Source organism: Pelobates fuscus, chromosome 2 (assembly GCF_036172605.1).
Source record: "Pelobates fuscus isolate aPelFus1 chromosome 2, aPelFus1.pri, whole genome shotgun sequence".
In the NCBI taxonomy this organism is placed as follows: Eukaryota; Metazoa; Chordata; class Amphibia; order Anura; family Pelobatidae; genus Pelobates; species Pelobates fuscus.
Genome location: NC_086318.1, coordinates 446,159,667 through 446,176,490, shown reverse-complemented (window position 1 = coordinate 446,176,490; position 16,824 = coordinate 446,159,667). Strand labels below are relative to the sequence as shown.

At 47.7% G+C, this 16,824-nt stretch overlaps 1 protein-coding gene across 1 annotated transcript in view; it reads right to left on the bottom strand.

Moving 5' to 3' along the window:
• LOC134587626 (uncharacterized) overlaps positions 1–10,818 on the bottom strand; it is a 172,288-nt gene extending 161,470 nt beyond the window's left edge. Inside the window, exon 1 of the mRNA XM_063444149.1 lies at positions 10,353–10,818. The gene's annotated coding sequence lies outside the window, so the exon portion shown is untranslated. The remainder of the gene's footprint in view (positions 1–10,352) is intronic.
• Between the last annotated feature and the right edge of the window lie 6,006 nt (positions 10,819–16,824).

The window sequence follows — 16,824 nt, the reverse complement described above, 5'->3', positions numbered from 1 at the left end:
CTGACTGTGGATTTCCTAGATGTACCAACGGATATCGTATGCTGATACATTGCATTCCGTTACAATTGGTGGCAAGCGACGGGATCCGAACCTTACAGCCGAAAAAGCAGCGTTCGTGGAAACTGGAACGACCGAACAAGGAAAGCAAGGGCAATTCGTATGGAGATTGATTATACCATACTAAAGCGACAAACTTTAAAAGAGCTACTGGAAGCCAGGGGTAAGATAGCCAGCAACAAGTCTAAAGCTGTGCTGATCGCTGAACTGATGGAGGAAGACCGAGCCCGCAGCGCTACACCCCCACCAGCCAAGGAAGAGACCCCATTCCAAAAAGAGCTGCGAACCAGGTTGGAGTTTTTACCGCAACCAGTACCGCTGGAAATACTGACCGTGATGGTATCAGATGTACAGGATTATCTGATGGCGACCAGCACACCAGCAACCCCGCCTAGGGCAGAGTCTGTTACTGCCTCCACCTACGGACAGGTAAAGCCCAAAGTCCCACATCACGCCTTTAAAGCGTTTTGTGAAGAAAAGGACGAAATTGATGGGTATTTGCAGGACTTTGAGCGGCTGTGCGATCTGCACGATTTGGAGCCCGCAGTATGGGTGCCGCTGCTGGCAGGCAAATTATCGGGTAGGGCAGCTGAAGCCTACCGTGCTGTACCCCGAGAGGACAGTAAGGATTACCCTAAAGTGAAGAGGGCAATCTTGGAGAGGTATGCTATTACCCCAGAGGCATACCGGCGGAAATTCCGGGGCTTGCGCAAGCCTGAGAAAGATTCTCATGCAGAATGGGCGCACAAGCTGGACCAAGCATCGCTAGGCTGGATACAGGCCAGCAACGCCACTAACATGGAGGAGTTGAGGCAGTTAATGCTGCTGGAACAATTTTTTAATGGGTTGTCCCCAGAGGCACAAGAATGGGTGAGAGACCGGAAACCCCTCACCCTACCCGAAGCCGCTAAATTGGCGGATCAACATTTTGATGCCAGGAGACATCACGGGGCCCAAACTAAGGCCCTCCCTCGGATTACAGGGCCACCTAATAATTTTACCCCTACCAGCCCCACCGTACCCCTGCACAGGCCGGCACTGAATACTCCACCAGCCCCCTCCCGATACAACGGCAGGGCTAACATTCAGTGTCACACCTGCAAGCAGTGGGGGCACATTTCTCGAGAGTGCACCCAAAACCGGAGCCGACAAGCTTGGAATCAGGTGCGACAAAATTTGGCACCCAGGGCTGCTGCGCACCATTACCAGGTAGCACCCGCCACCCAAGACGTGCTGAGCGCTCAAATTGAGGAGCCTCTGGGGGTACTGCACGAAGTAATGTCAGTCCGAGCCACCGACAACCGACAGCACCATCGGCAGCTAGTGACCCTGGAGGGAAAGGAGGTGCAAGGGCTCCGGGATTCGGGAGCCACTTTAACTTTGGTTGCACCACATTTGGTACCAGGCGCAACCCACACTGGCGGCTCCGTGGCAGTACGGGTGGCCGGGGGAGCAGTATACCGGCTACCTACTGCCAAAGTTCATTTGGATTGGGGTGTGGGAGAGGGGACCGTAGAAGTGGGGCTGATGCAGAATTTACCTGCTGATGTTGTACTGGGGAATGACTTGGGCCAAATGACTTCCGCTTTTATTCCCCAGACTCCGTACCAGGAGGCCCTTCCCGTAACCACCCGGCAACAGGCTCGCACCACGGCTACACCAACGCACTCTGAGGCTCAGGTAAGAGACCATGTTCCCCAACTGACCCCCATGTCCTGGGATACCCCGACTACCTTTGCGACCGAAGTCCAGACCGATCCCACTCTCCAAGTATATAGGGACCGGGCACAAACCGACCAAGCAGGGTTAGAGGGGGAGCGGTTCATCTGGGAAAGAGAGTTGCTCTACCGTGTCACAGCAAAAGATGTGGGGGGGTCTGTCACCTTAACTAATAAACAGCTAGTGGTACCCCAGAAGTATAGACAGGAGCTGCTGCGAATTTCTCATGACATCCCCTTGTCCGGACACCTAGGGATGACCCGTACCCGATACCGTTTGACCCATGCCTTCTTCTGGCCCGGGATCTCTCAGGATGTGCGCCAATATTGCACCTCCTGCGACGTCTGCCAGCGTGTAGGTAAACGAGGAGATCGCCACAAAGCCAGGCTATGCCCCCTGCCCATCATAGCAGAACCCTTCAGCCGAGTAGCAGTGGACATCGTAGGTCCCCTGCCAAAACCCAGTCCCTCCGGCAAAAGGTATATCTTAACTATAGTGGACTACGCCACCCGATACCCCGAAGCCGTGGCCCTCTCTAATATCCACGCTGAGACCGTAGCAGAGGCATTAATGAAGGTATTTTCCCGAGTAGGTTTTCCCCAAGAGATAATCTCGGACCGAGGTACCCAATTTACGGCCGAGGTTACCCAACATATGTGGAAGGTGTGTGGCATTAAGCCAATAGTTAATTCCGCCTACCACCCCCAGTCCAATGGGCTTTGTGAGCGGTTCAACGGGACGCTGAAGCAGATGCTTCGGACGTTCGGGGAGACCCACAAAGACTGGGAGAGGTTTCTACCTCACCTACTCTTTGCCTATAGAGAGGTCCCCCAGGAGTCGACAGGATTCTCCCTGTTTGAACTACTGTTTGGGAGGAGGGTGCGAGGACCCTTGAACTTGATTAGGGAACACTGGGAGGGAGAGAGTACCACTAACGAGACCCCTATCGTGTCATACGTCCTGGAGTTCAGGGACCGTCTGGAGGCGCTGACTCAGGCTGTGCACACAAACCTACAGGCGGCCCAGCAACGCCAGCGCCGCTGGTACGATAGAGGAGCCAGGGACCGCAGCTTTCAGGTGGGACAGAAGGTCTTGATCTTAAAGCCCGTCCGCACAGATAAGCTGCAGGCCGTCTGGCAAGGCCCATACCAGGTAGTGGAGCAGCGATGCGACACTACCTATGTGATCGGCCCCTGCTCAGGGGTAGGGAAGAGACGCATGCTCCACGTGAACATGCTCAAACCCTACCATGAGAGGATAGAGGATGTAACGGCCATATGTGCCTCCTCCGTAGAGGATCAGGAAAATCTACCTTTACCCGACCTACTAGAACCCGAGGAACAGATAGAGCCCTCCCGGGGAGTTCAACTGGGGGAGCGGCTAAGCCCCCAGGAGCGTGCCCAGGTACAGGCGCTGATTGTAGCCAAGGGGACTACCTTCTCCAATTTACCTGGGTACACTCCGCTAGCCACCCACCGAGTGGAGACCCCAGGACAGCTACCTATGCGCCAGGCTCCATATAGGGTTCCGGAATCCGTCCGGACCCATATGAAAGCCGAACTGGACGAAATGTTGCAGCTAGGGGTTATCGAACCCTCCGATAGCCCCTGGGCATCGCCGGTAGTCCTGGTACCTAAAAAGGATGGCACCACCCGATTCTGTGTTGACTACCGGAGGCTAAATGACAAAACGGTGTCTGATGCCTACCCGATGCCCCGGATAGACGAGCTGTTGGATAAGATGGCACGGGGCCAGTATCTCACTACCATTGATTTGTGTAAGGGGTACTGGCAGATCCCACTAGCCGATGACGCCATCCCCAAGTCGGCGTTTGTCACCCCGTTTGGCCTGTACCAGTTCAAGGTCATGCCTTTCGGGATGAAAAACGCTCCGGCTACCTTTCAGCGGATGGTAGATCGGCTACTGGACGGTTTTCAGGAGTATGCCTGTGCCTATCTAGACGATATAGCCGTGTTTAGCCAGAACTGGGAAGACCACCTACGCCATATAGGGGCGATATTAGATCGCATTGGGGAGGCCGGGTTAACGCTAAAACCTAGCAAGTGCCACATAGGTATGGCCGAGGTGCAGTACCTGGGCCACCGTGTAGGGTGTGGGCAGCAGAGGCCCGAGCCAGCCAAGATTGAGGCCGTAGCCAAGTGGCCTACCCCCAGGACTAAGACCCAGGTGCTGGCGTTCTTAGGGACAGCCGGCTATTACAGAAAGTTTGTCCCTGACTATAGCACCCTGGCCAAACCCCTAACCGACCTGACGAAGAAGAACCTTCCCCGACTGGTTGTCTGGGCCCCAGAGTGCGAGCAGGCATTCCAACAACTCAAGACTGCTCTCACTAATGCTCCTGTGTTAACTGCTCCTGATCCAACTAAAAGATTTCTTGTTCACACAGACGCTTCAATGTTTGGATTGGGGGCAGTACTGAGCCAAGTGGGAGCCGATGGCGGAGAACACCCCGTAGCCTATTTAAGCCGCAAGTTGCTGCCTCGTGAAGTGAGCTACGCCGCCATCGAGAAAGAATGCCTGGCCGTGGTGTGGGCCCTTAAAAAGTTACAGCCATATTTGTACGGACAACCTTTCTCCTTACTCACAGATCACAACCCGTTAGTGTGGCTAAACCGTGTGTCTGGAGACAATGCCAGGCTGCTGCGCTGGAGCTTGGCGCTGCAGCCCTTTGACTTTACTATCCATTACCGGCCAGGAAAACAAAACGGTAACGCTGACGGGTTATCCAGACAGACTGAACTCGAGAAGTGATCTGTGAGTGCTCTCCCGGACATCCCCAAGCCGATCCGTTGGGATCAGACTGTGTATGCCGGCTTGGTTCTGGGGGAGCATTGTGGCAAACCTAGCCACTTCTGGACTATATTCATTGCAGGTTGTCCGTAGGCTGAAGCTATACTATGTAACGTTAACTGTATATGTATTTTCCTATGGCCGTTCGCATGCTGACAGCCGTATGCTGCCAGCATACAAAGCATTCATACGGCGAAACACGGCTATCCTGGCCGTTCGCCGTACGAATGTGGACTCCCCAGGTAGACCACACATTCACAGGTCGTGTGGCACCAATTACCCGGTTGCAACATTGTTGCAATCGGTAATTAAGGGCTCTCCTAGGTGGCCGTCGTTCGACTACCGACCATGCGGCGGTCGGCCATCTTGGATCCTTTGTCTCTGCAGCGGTGTTCGGTCGTCGAGAGCCTGGAACTGAAAACGGCTACTCAATGATCCGAACACCGCTGGACTTCTAGAGCGTTCGGGAGTTCCGCGTTCGGTACATTATGTGTCCCGTACTTATTCGGTACTTTTAAACCCACTTTAATGTTTAACTGTATTATGTGCGGCGTTCGGTCAAATCAGCTGGGATCGGAGCGGTATTCTCCCAAAGTGTGCGCCCCGACCCCAGCTATCTACCGAACGTTCAGTTATTCCGAAGTACCGAATATTGTGTGAATTACAGATTTTAATGTCAATTGTCGGTTTTGCTGCACGAGGGGATAATCCACTTAATCGTCCATTTTAGTGGGAGTATCCTTCTCGTGCAGCCGTGCCTGTTGGGAAAGTCACAGTGCATGTTGGGAGAAATCCCCTGTAATTACTGTATGGAAACCCCTTGCATGGGGAACTGTATAAATATGCTGCCTGTGAATAAACCGAGTTAGTTGACTCCCAAACTGTGTTTCGTCCGGTTATTGGGAGGATTGGGGATATTGCCTTGCTTTCTACTCTGACTGTGGATTTCCTAGATGTACCAACGGATATCGTATGCTGATACATTGCATTCCGTTACAACTCCTGTCTGCAGCCTTTGCAATCCCTCCCCTTCTAACCCCGCCCAGACTTTCTGTGTCTGTCCAATCACAGACTCCCAATGCAGCTCAATGGGAAGTCTTTGCAAGGCAGGTGCTCTGGGAAATTTCTGCCTCTTGAGTTTACTTCCACTGAGCTAACCAACCAGGAAGTAACAGGACCAGCCAGGGGGGTGTAACCAGAATAATTTATAAAAGTGTGAATTTCTATTGAAATCTGCATTTTTTTGCTAAATGAATAAAGAGGACACACTCTTCACACATAAAGCTTTTCAGAGAGCTAAACTGATTTAGGGGTCTGGAGTGTCCCTTTAAATTTCAAATTAGCTTTGGATTCTCACTGTAGAAAATAACTCTCTAAAGTGTGAATTGTCACAGAATTCTGAGTGAATTCAAAGATTAGGCCAAATTAGCCAACAGCGTCAGCGGTTGCCTACAATTAGGAAAGCATCAAATTCGTGACTATTGATTTTTTTGGGATGTAATCACTATACCACTGGATCTCAGGGCTCAACATTCCAAGTCTTACACTACCGGCAACTGCCCACCGCCAGCCTGGGGGGCCATGGCATCCTCAGCAAGGGGAATCTACCTGCCAATGCTGTGTTTTCACTGGCAGGTGGGTACGCCGTCTGCATGTTGCAGCAAATTGAAATGATACACTTAATGCAAATGTTGCTAATTAGGACATATTTCCAAACTCATCAACAGTCACTGTTTGGCTATTTTTGTATAGACTCCCATTTACTGCAGTGTTTATAGTGGATACTACACTGCCACAATACAAGACATATCAATCCTAATACACAGACATCAATCCTAATACACAGACATCAGGACACCTACCTCTCACCTCCTAATACACAGACATCAATCCTAATACACAGACATCAGAACACCTACCTCTCACCCCTCCTAATACACAGACATCGGGACACCTACCTCTCACCCCTCCTAATACACAGACATCAATCCTAATACACAGACACAATCCTAATACACAGACATCAGGACACCTACCTCTCCCCTCCTAATACACAGACATCAGGACACCTACCTCTCGCCTCCTCCTAATACACAGACATCAGGACACCTACCTCTCACCTCCTCCTAATACACAGACACCAGGACACCTACCTCTCACCTCCTCCTAATACACAGACACCAGGACACCTACCTCTGACCTCCTCCTAATACACAGACATCAGGGCACCTACCTCTCACCCCTCCTAATACACAGACACCAGGACACGTACCTCTCACCCCTCCTAATACACAGACATCAGGACACCTACCTCTCACCTCCTCCTAATACACCGACATCAGGACACCTACCTCTGCCCTCCTAATACAGAGACATCAGGACACGTACCTCTCTCCTCCTCCTAATACACAGACATCAGGACACTTACCTCTCACCTCCTAATACACAGACATCAGGATACCTACCTCTCACCTCCTCCTAGTACACAGACATCAGGACACTTACCTCTCACCTCCTAATACACAGACATCAGGATACCTACCTCTCACCTCCTCCTAATACACAGACACCAGGACACCTACCTCTCACCTCCTCCTAATACACAGACACCAGGACACCTACCTCTGCCCTCCTAATACACAGATATCAGGACACGTACCTCTCACCTCCTCCTAGTACACAGACATCAGGACACTTACCTCTCCCCTCCTCCTAATACACAGACATCAGGACACCTACCTCTCACCCCCTCCTAATACACAGACATCAGGACACTTACCTCTCCCCTCCTCCTAATACACAGACATCAGGACACCTACCTCTCACCTCCTAATACACAGACATCAGGATACCTACCTCTCACCTCCTCCTAATACACAGACATCAGGACACCTACCTCTCCCCTCCTAATACACAGACATCAGGACACCTACCTCTCACCTCCCCTAATACACAGATATCAGGACACCTACCTCTCCCCTCCTCCTAATACAGATATCAGGACACCTACCTCTCACCTCCTCCTAATACAGATATCAGGACAACTACCTCTCACCTCCTCCTAATACACAGATATCAGGACAACTACCTCTCACCTCCTCCTAATACACAGACATTAGGACACCTACCTCTCATCTCCTCCTAATCCACAGACATTAGGACACCTACCTCTCATCTCCTCCTAATACACAGACATTAGGACACCTACCTCTCATCTCCTCCTAATACACAGACATCAGGACACGTACCTCTCACCTCCTCCTAATACACAGACATCAGGACACTTACCTCTCCCCTCCTCCTAATACACAGACATCGGGACAGCTACCTCTCACCTCCTCCTAATACACCGACATCAGGACACCTACCTCTGCCCTCCTAATACACAGACATCAGGACACCTACCTCTCACCTCCTCCTAATACACAGACATCAGGACACCTACCTCTCACCTTCTCCTAATACACAGACATCAGGACACCTACCTCTGCCCTCCTAATACACAGACATCAGGACACGTACCTCTCACCTCCTCCTAATACACAGACATCAGGACACCTACCTCTCACCTCCTCCTAATACACCGACATCAGGACACCTACCTCTGCCCTCCTAATACACAGACATCAGGACACCTACCTCTCACCTCCTCCTAATACACAGACATCAGGACACCTACCTCTCACCTTCTCCTAATACACAGACATCAGGACACCTACCTCTGCCCTCCTAATACACAGACATCAGGACACGTACCTCTCACCTCCTCCTAATACACAGACATCAGGACACCTACCTCTCACCTCCTCCTAATACACAGACATCAGGACAGCTACCTCTCACCTCCTCCTAATACACAGACATCAGGACACCTACCTCTCACCTCCTCCTAATACACAGACATCAGGGCACTTACCTCTCACCTCCTCCTAATACACAGACATCAGGACACCTACCTCTCACCCCCTCCTAATACACAGACATCAGGACACGTACCTCTCACCTCCTCCTAATACCAGACATCAGGACACTTACCTCTCACCTCCTCCTAATACACAGACATCAGGACACTTACCTCTCCCCTCCTCCTACTACACAGACATCAGGACACCTACCTCTCACCCCCTCCTAATACACAGACATCAGGACACCTACCTCTCCCCTCCTCCTAATACACAGACATCAGGACACCTACCTCTCACCCCCTCCTAATACACAGACATCAGGACACCTACCTCTCCCCTCCTAATACACAGGCATCAGGGCACCTACCTCTCCCCTCCTCCTAATACACAGATATCAGGACAACTACCTCTCACCTCCTCCTAATACACAGACATCAGGACACCTACCTCTCACCCCCTCCTAATACCAGACATCAGGACACCTACCTCTCACCCCCTCCTAATACCAGACATCAGGACACCTACCTCTCACCTCCTCCTAATACACAGACATCGGGACACTTACCTCTCCCCTCCTCCTACTACACAGACATCAGGACACCTACCTCTCACCCCCTCCTAATACACAGACATCAGGACACCTACCTCTCCCCTCCTAATACACAGACATCGGGACACTTACCTCTCCCCTCCTCCTAATACACAGACATCAGGACACCTACCTCTCCCCTCCTAATACACAGACATCAGGACACCTACCTCTCCCCTCCTAATACACAGACATCAGGACACCTACCTCTCACCTCCTCCTAATACACAGACATCAGGACACCTACCTCTCACCTCCCCTAATACACAGACATTAGGACACCTACCTCTCACCTCCTCCTAATACACAGACATCAGGACACCTACCTCTCCCCTCCTCCTAATACACAGACATCAGGACACCTACCTCTCCCCTCCTCCTAATACACAGACATCAGGACACCTACCTCTCACCCCCTCCTAATACACAGACATCAGGACACCTACCTCTCCCCTCCTAATACACAGACATCAGGACACCTACCACTCACCTCCTCCTAATACACAGACATTAGGACACCTACCTCTCACCTCCTCCTAATACACAGACATCAGGACACCTACCTCTCACCTCCTCCTAATACACAGACATCAGGACACCTACCTCTCCCCTCCTCCTAATACACAGACATTAGGACACCTACCTCTCACCTCCTAATACACAGACATCAGGACACCTACCTCTCACCTCCTCCTAATACACAGACATCAGGACACCTACCTTTCACCCCCTCCTAATACACAGACATCAGGACACCTACCTCTCACCTCCTAATACACAGACATCAGGACACCTACCTCTCACCTCCTCCTAATACACAGACATCAGGACACCTACCTCTCACCCCCTCCTAATACACAGACATCAGGACACCTACCTCTCACCTCCTCCTAATACACAGACATTAGGACACCTACCTCTCACCTCCTAATACACAGACATCAGGACACCTACCTCTCACCTCCTCCTAATACACAGACATCAGGACACCTACCTTTCACCCCCTCCTAATACACAGACATCAGGACACCTACCTCTCACCTCCTCCTAATACACAGACATCAGGACACCTACCTCTCACCTCCTCCTAGTACACAGACATCAGGACACCTACCTCTCACCTCCTCCTAATACACAGACATCAGGACACCTACCTTTCACCCCCTCCTAATACACAGACATCAGGACACCTACCTCTCACCTCCTAATACACAGACATCAGGACACCTACCTCTCACCTCCTCCTAATACACAGACATCAGGACACCTACCTCTCAGTGTAGTTTCTCTGTTGGATCCATAACGAGGGTCTCTGGGCTGTTGCTGTTTCCTTACAGGAAATGTCTTCACAGTTTAACATGTGACTCCAGATCTTTGTGTTGTAGGGAATCTCCTCTCGCTGCAGTTAGTTGGCCGGTTACAGTGTATCTGTGTTAGCTGACTGGATACAGCGGATGGAATGCAGTGGGCAGTGCTAGTTGTGCTAGTTACAGTACTAATTTGGTTAGTTATAGCTCTGAATGTGCTAGGTACAGTACTAGTTTGGCTAGTTATAGCTCTGAATGTGCTAGGTACAGTACTAGTTTGGCTAGTTATAGCTCTGAATGTGCTAGTTACAGTACTAGTTTGGTTAGTTATAGCTCTGAATGTGCTAAATACAATATTAATTTGTTACTTGTTACAGTACTAGTTTGGCTAGTTATAGCTCTGAATGTGCTAGTTACAGTACTAGTTTGGTTAGTTATAGCTCTGAATGTGCTAAATACAATATTAATTTGTTACTTGTTACAGTGCTAGTTTTGCTAGTTACAGTACTAATTTGACTAGTTATTGTTCTGAATGTGCTAGGTATAGTAATAGTTTAACTAGTTATAGCTCTGAATGTGCTAGGTACAGTACTAGTTTGGCTAGTTATAGCTCTGAATGTGCTAGGTACAGTACTAGTTTGGCTAGTTATAGCTCTGAGTGTGCTAGGTGAAGTACTAGTTTGGCTAGTTATAGCTCTGAATGTGCTAGGTGAAGTACTAGTTTGGCTAGTTATAGCTCTGAATGTGCTAGGTGAAGTACTAGTTTGGCTAGTTATAGCTCTGAATGTGCTAGGTGAAGTACTAGTTTGGCTAGTTATAGCTCTGAATGTGCTAGTTACAGTACTAGTTTGGCTAGTTATAGCTCTGAATGTGCTAAATACAATATTAATTTGTTACTTGTTACAGTGCTAGTTTTGCTAGTTACAGTACTAGTTTGAATTGTTACAGTACTAGTTTGGCTAGTTGTATTACTTTAGAATGTGTGGTTCTAACTACATCTATCTCATAGTATAGATAGCTCTATCTCATAGTATCAGGATTGCGGTATCGCCAGTAATTTGGGGGGCTTCCAGTAATGGCTTCCCCTGTGATCTAGGTCTGACTTCTGGGGACTCTCCGTGGATGGGGATTCTCTCTCTCTAGTTGTGTGCCTCTTTCTGGGTTGTGTGCCTCTTTCTGGGTGTCTCGCTCTCTCTCTGGTTGGGTGTCTCTGTCTCTCTCTCTCTCTCTCTGGTTGAGTGTCTCTCGTTCTGGTTGGGTGTCTCTCTCTCTCTCTCAGGGTTTCTCTCTCTCTGGTTGGGTGTCCTCTCTCTCTCAGGGTCTCTCTCTCGCTCTGGTTGGGTGTCTCTCTCTCAGGGTCTCTCTCGCTCTGGTTGGGTGTCTCTCTCTCAGGGTCTCTCTCTCTCTCTCTGGTTGGGTGTCTCTCTCTCAGGGTCGCTCTCGCTCTGGTTGGGTGTCTCTCTCTATCTCAGGGTCTCTCTCTCGCTCTGGTTGGGTGTCTCTCTCTCTCTCAGGGTCTCTCTCTCTCTCTGGTTGGGTGTCTCTCTCGCTCTGGTTGGGTGTCTCTCTCTCAGGGTCTCTCTCGCTCTGGTTGGGTGTCTCTTTCTCTCTCAGGGTCTCTCTCTCGCTCTGGTTGGGTGTCTCTCTCTCTCTCTCTCAGGGTCTCTCTCTCGCTCTGGTTGGGTGTCTCTCTCTCTCTCAGGGTCTCTCTCGCTCTGGTTGGGTGTCTCTCTCTCTCTCAGGGTCTCTCTCGCTCTGGTTGGGTGTCTCTCTCTCAGGGTCTCTCTCGCTCTGGTTGGGTGTCTCTCTCTCTCTCAGGGTCTCTCTCGCTCTGGTTGGGTGTCTCTCTCTCAGGGTCTCTCTCGCTCTGGTTGGGTGTCTCTCTCTCAGGGTCTCTCTCGCTCTGGTTGGGTGTTTCTCTCTCAGGGTCTCTCTCGCTCTGGTTGGGTGTCTCTCTCTCAGGGTCTCTCTCGCTCTGGTTGGGTGTCTCTCTCTATCTCAGGGTCTCTCTCTCGCTCTGGTTGGGTGTCTCTCTCTCAGGGTCTCTCTCGCTCTGGTTGGGTGTCTCTCTCTCTCTGTTTGGTGATCTCCTTCTCTCTCCCAGGACTGGATGTCTCTCCCCCGTTGGTGCTCTAGCGGTTGTGCTTGCGGGGTCGGTCTAGCAAGCAGAGCAGGCAGCCCAGCACAGCCTGGCGAAATTCCGGGGAGCTGATCCAATCCCAGAGCCGCTGGAGGAGCGCGGAGAGGAGGGAACTAGCCCAGCGAGCTCCCCTCCCAAGTTGCCGCACACCGGACACTGCAAGCCTACTTCTCCCAGCACGGAGCAACAGAGGGATCAGCACGGGCATAGTGTGGGGGAGGAGGGAACACCGGGGGAACAACACCGGGGCGTGCTGTGGGGAGAGACAGAGATATACATTAAATATACAATTATATAATATATACCCTCTATATAAAATATAACCTCTACCATACCTCCCAGCGTCTGTATTTATAGAATTATATAATATATACCATATACCCTCTATATAACATATAACCTCTACCATACCTCCCAGTGTCTGTATTTATAGAATTATATAATATATACCGTATACTCTCTATATAACATATAACCTCTACCGTACCTCCCAGTGTCTGTATTTATAGAATTATATAATATATACCGTATACCCTCTATATAACATATAACCTCTATCGTACCTCCCAGTGTCTGTATTTATAGAATTATATAATATATACCGTATACCCTCTATATAACATATAACCTCTACCGTACCTCCCAGTGTCTGTATTTATAGAATTATATAATATATACCGTATACCCTCTATATAACATATAACCTCTACCGTACCTCCCAGTGTCTGTATTTATAGAATTATATAATATATACCGTATACCCTCTATATAACATATAACCTCTACCGTACCTCCCAGTGTCTGTATTTATAGAATTATATAATATATACCGTATACCCTCTATATAACATATAACCTCTACCATACCTCCCAGTGTCTGTATTTATAGAATTATATAATATATACCGTATACCCTCTATATAACATATAACCTCTACCATACCTCCCAGTGTCTGTATTTATAGAATTATATAATATATACCGTATACCCTCTATATAACATATATAACCTCTACCATACCTCCCAGTGTCTGTATTTATAGAATTATATAATATATACCGTATACCCTCTATATAACATATAACCTCTACCATCCCTCCCAGTGTCTGTATTTATAGAATTATATAATATATACCGTATACCCTCTATATAACATATAACCTCTACCGTACCTCCCAGTGTCTGTATTTATAGAATTATATAATATATACCGTATACCCTCTATATAACATATAACCTCTACCATCCCTCCCAGCGTCTGTATTTATAGAATTATATAATATATACCGTATACCCTCTATATAACATATAACCTCTACCGTACCTCCCAGTGTCTGTATTTATAGAATTATATAATATATACCGTATACCCTCTATATAACATATAACCTCTACCATCCCTCCCAGTGTCTGTATTTATAGAATTATATAATATATACCGTATACCCTCTATATAACATATAACCTCTACCATCCCTCCCAGCGTCTGTATTTATAGAATTATATAATATATACCGTATACCCTCTATATAACATATAACCTCTACCATACCTCCCAGTGTCTGTATTTATAGAATTATATAATATATACCGTATACCCTCTATATAACATATAACCTCTACCGTACCTCCCAGTGTCTGTATTTATAGAATTATATAATATATACCGTATACCCTCTATATAACATATAACCTCTACCATCCCTCCCAGCGTCTGTATTTATAGAATTATATAATATATACCGTATACCCTCTATATAATATATAACCTCTACCATCCCTCCCAGCGTCTGTATTTATAGAATTATATAATATATACCATATACCCTCTATATAACATATAACCTCTACCATCCCTCCCAGCGTCTGTATTTATAGAATTATATAATATATACCGTATACCCTCTATATAACATATAACCTCTACCATCCCTCCCAGCGTCTGTATTTATAGAATTATATAATATATACCGTATACCCTCTATATAACATATAACCTCTACCATCCCTCCCAGCGTCTGTATTTATAGAATTATATAATATATACCATATACCCTCTATATAACATATAACCTCTACCATCCCTCCCAGCGTCTGTATTTATAGAATTATATAATATATACCGTATACCCTCTATATAACATATAACCTCTACCGTACCTCCCAGTGTCTGTATTTATAGAATTATATAATATATACCGTATACCCTCTATATAACATATAACCTCTACCATACCTCCCAGTGTCTGTATTTATAGAATTATATAATATATACCGTATACCCTCTATATAACACATAACCTCTACCATACCTCCCAGTGTCTGTATTTATAGAATTATATAATGTATACCGTATACCCTCTATATAACATATAACCTCTACCATACCTCCCAGTGTCTGTATTTATAGAATTATATAATATATACCGTATACCCTCTATATAACATATAACCTCTACCATCCCTCCCAGTGTCTGTATTTATAGAATTATATAATATATACCATATACCCTCTATATAACATATAACCTCTACCATACCTCCCAGTGTCTGTATTTATAGAATTATATAATATATACCATATACCCTCTATATAACATATAACCTCTACCATCCCTCCCAGTGTCTGTATTTATAGAATTATATAATATATACCGTATACCCTCTATATAACATATAACCTCTACCATACCTCCCAGTGTCTGTATTTATAGAATTATATAATATACACCGTATACCCTCTATATAACATATAACCTCTACCATACCTCCCAGTGTCTGTATTTATAGAATTATATAATATATACCGTATACCCTCTATATAACATATAACTTATACCAAACTTCCCTGTGGCAGAAATGCCTCTGTCACGTGTTCTTGGAGGGGCCTGCTTGCCAGCCCCCTGCCAAAAGACTATGGGCCCTTTAAAAATGTATGTGTTTTATGTAATCCAGAAAGAGAGAATGACCGTTGGCCCTAATTCCCTGGAACTGTTTTGGGCAAAGGACCATGTGCACGGTCGGTCAAAATTATGACTTCCATGGAAATCCCGAACCCCTGAAACGATCTGGGTGATTTTTGGATATGTTGGTCCCCCAGATCGGGGCTATCAGGGGATATGACTCTTGTGGGGATTCCATGAGTTTTGGGGGTACTTTTGGGGTGTTGTTAAAATTAATGTTTTCTGTGCCTGGAGATAATTGAGTTTAGTATAGTTTCTGACTCAATTATCTCTCAGGCACAGGGGAGGGATTACTTTGTTTTGTGTGGGAGTGCCCTGGACCTGAGAGCTAATATAATTAAAGTGGGTGCTTTGTCACAGTCCCCTCTCAGGTCCAGTGGGGAATGCCCCTGAATATGTTATGGAAAACTCCTTGCATGGGGACCTGCACATAAGGCCAGTTGTGGCTGCCATTAAACAGTTCAACTTCACCCTCAACACAGAACCTCGTCTCGTGATTGTAGGAAACAGCTATACCAGCTATATCACTAGCTCTTGTAAGGCCTATCCTGCTATACTCTCTGGAGGAGGAGAGGTCTACTCACTGGAGGGATCCCTCTCAGGAGGAGGAGAGGTCTACCCACTTGAGGGATCCCTCTCTGGAGGAGGAGAGGTCTACCCACTGGAAGGATCCCTCTCAGGAAGAGGAGAGGTCTACCCACTGGAGGGATCCCTCTCTAGAGGAGGAGAGGTCTACCCACTGGAGGGATCCCTCTCAGGAGGAGGAGAAGTCTACTCACTGGAGGGATCCCTCTCAGGAGGAGGAGAGGTCTACCCACTTGAGGGATCCCTCTCTGGAGGAGGAGAGGTCTACCCACTGGAAGGATCCCTCTCAGGAAGAGGAGAGGTCTACCCACTGGAGGGATCCCTCTCTAGAGGAGGAGAGGTCTACCCACTGGAGGGATCCCTCTCTGGAGGAGGAGAGGTCTACCCACTGGAGGGATCCCTCTCTGGAGGAGAAGAGGTCTACCCACTGGAAGGATCCCTCTCAGGAGGAGGAGAGGTCTACCCACTGGAAGGCTCCATCTCTGGAGGAGGAGAGGTCTACCCACTGGAAGGAATTAAAGGATCCCTCTGTGTCCATGTGATATGGGTTTTATCTGCCATCACATTCTATATTTCTATGTGTTTGAAGGTGTGTTCTATATAACATACATATCAATATATACATTAAACAGCGATGTACACCATATAACCATCTTTCTATAGATAACATAACAACTATATAAACACTATAATCTCTATATAAACATTATACCTCTATATAAACAATATAACCCGATATAAACATTA